We start from the raw sequence: 2,297 nt of genomic DNA on the forward strand, positions 1-2,297 counted from the left end.
AAAAAAAAAAAAAAAAAACCTACTAACAAATGCTTGCTGAGATAAGGGATTCTAGTATATAGACAACATTGTGGGAATATTTGTGGGTACTTAAATAGTGGTTTATCCTCTGGGAGAAACAGTTTCAACAGCTACTAAATACTAACAAGGCCTATGACTAAAATGAGGGAGAATCCTGTGATGTAATTCAAGCCACTGGGACTTGAGACACGCATGACTAAATCAGGCCACCTGAGGTATTATTAGGTAACGATTTTGGTGCACTAAATAGTTGCCTAGCAACCTAAGGAGTGAAAGAGTACCTAAATATCACACTATATATTGCTAAAAACATGAGAAAGGAAACACAATGTTAAAATTTGCGGCAAAAGTATAAACAAATATGGAAAATAAGTGAAAATTTCTCTCGCAACTGAAACTCACCCCTTACATACCTAGGTAAAACTATGGTTCTGGTTTGGATCATTGTCCAGCCCAAGGGGAGTTTTCAACCAGTCTCCAAAACCTTTCGGGGAGCGGGAGTATGGAAAATAGCACTAAGGTGTTTGTAGCATTCAAAACAACCCCACAGAAGAAACTCTCCTCGGACCAGCGAGCACCTCAACATACAGGGTCCCATTTGCGGCCTCCCCCACGTCAGGCCTGCAAAGTGGCTGACGGCACTGGCGGTGGCTAAGCAACGGTCCGCGCGTTCTTCGCGGCGTTAGCCCCGCCTCTTGAGGCCCTTTCGCCACAGCGAGCCTTGACACTCCTCCCTTCATTGGCTAGCGTCACGCTACGGGTGGGTGGGGGAAATGTTTCAGACAGTGCGGTCACTTCCGGCCCGGGAGCGCGCGGGTTGATTCGTCCTTCCTCAGCCGCGGGTGCTCGCAGCTCGGAAATGGCGGGTAAGTTCCCGGGAAAAGTTTACCAAGGGGAGGAGGCGGGCAGATCTGGGAAAGAACGCCGAGACGGTGGTGACAGTGCCCGCCTGGAACTTTCAGGTTCTAGCCTGGATTCTAGAAGGCCTGCTTTGGACGGGAACTGCGGAACTCTCAGCCCAGCTGCCTGTCGGCCGCAGTCCGCGCCCCCGCCCCCAACTGCTCGGGGTTCTGTGCCTTCTGCGAGCAAACCTGCCCCAGCGGAGGGCCGAAGAGGCCGGGGGAAAGCGTCACGATTTGGTCTTGTAAAGTGCCACATGCCTTGGGGCCTGTTTCTTTTCCCGTTCCTTTTGCCCACTGCTGCCTCAGCTTTACGTCTGGTCCTGTTCCCGCCAGCTGATTTTAATGCTGAGATCCCCCTCCTCTTCCAGGTCTCCGTCCACACTACAGTCAACTGCCGAGCTAGAGCACTGCCGCTTTGCCCTGCTCTAGGGCTCCGAGTTGGATCTTGATCGAACTTCATAATCGTCTCCTTAATCTCGCACACTTTAGGATCCCTAGGATCGTATTTAGATGTTCTTTGAGAAAGACGTTGTTCCTGCACTCCTCCTTCATCTAAACTTCTCTTTTAAAGTAGCACTACTGTAATACAATTCTCTTGTGTCCATTATACTTTGCTGTCTCCTTATTGAGTCTCTGCAATTTACATTTAATAACTTATAATTGCTATTACTTTGTGTATTAAGGCTCTTGTGGTGTGAGTATATTCTTTTTAACCATTACACGTCTTTTGAAGCGATGGGCTGTTTCTCTTTTATCATCTTTTCTCAGGGCCTTCATAGTACACTCACTACACATTAAACATTCAATTTTTATGCATATGTTGCATAGACAAGCTCTTGCATGAGTTCTGCAGATGTTTAAGGAAGGGCTTTTCTACCAGATAGAGAATATAGGATCTTGGGGTACACTGCTACCACAAAAGAGGAGGGACATATGTACTGTATAGTGTGTACATATCTAAGAATTACATCTAAATTCAAATCTCAGCTCCAGCACTTAGTAGTTGGGTGCCCTTTAACTAAACCTCTTTCTAAGCCTGAGTTTTTGAATATGAAATGGAGTTGATAGAGTAACTACTTATAAAATTGTGGGGAATAACCTAATATATGATTTAACATGTTAAATTTTGTTGCTTAAGTTATACATAAATTCCTTGAAGTGGGTTCCGTAATCTTAATTTTATAGATTAGGGTCAAAGAGGTAAAATAATGTGCTCTAGTTCACAGAGCTAGTATGTATTGGTGAATTTGAATCCAGGAATTATAACGTCAAGCTATTAATCTACTTCACGTCTTTCACATTTTCTGTGTATGTGTGTTTTAACCACTTTTTGAAGTTTATAGCATGTCATTGTACTCCTTTCCTTTCTATTCA

General features: G+C 44.7%; 1 protein-coding gene across 1 annotated transcript in view; it reads left to right on the top strand.

The window, feature by feature from the left end:
• Positions 1-827: 827 nt before the first annotated feature.
• The window catches only part of HAT1 (histone acetyltransferase 1), an 80,836-nt gene continuing 79,366 nt past the window's right edge, over positions 828-2,297 (top strand). The window contains exon 1 of the mRNA XM_012650685.1: positions 828-887. The gene's annotated coding sequence lies outside the window, so the exon portion shown is untranslated. The remainder of the gene's footprint in view (positions 888-2,297) is intronic.

The sequence above is a fragment of the Propithecus coquereli genome, unplaced genomic scaffold (assembly GCF_000956105.1).
Source record: "Propithecus coquereli isolate 6110/MARCELLA unplaced genomic scaffold, Pcoq_1.0 Scaffold34, whole genome shotgun sequence".
Taxonomy (NCBI): domain Eukaryota; kingdom Metazoa; phylum Chordata; class Mammalia; order Primates; family Indriidae; genus Propithecus; species Propithecus coquereli.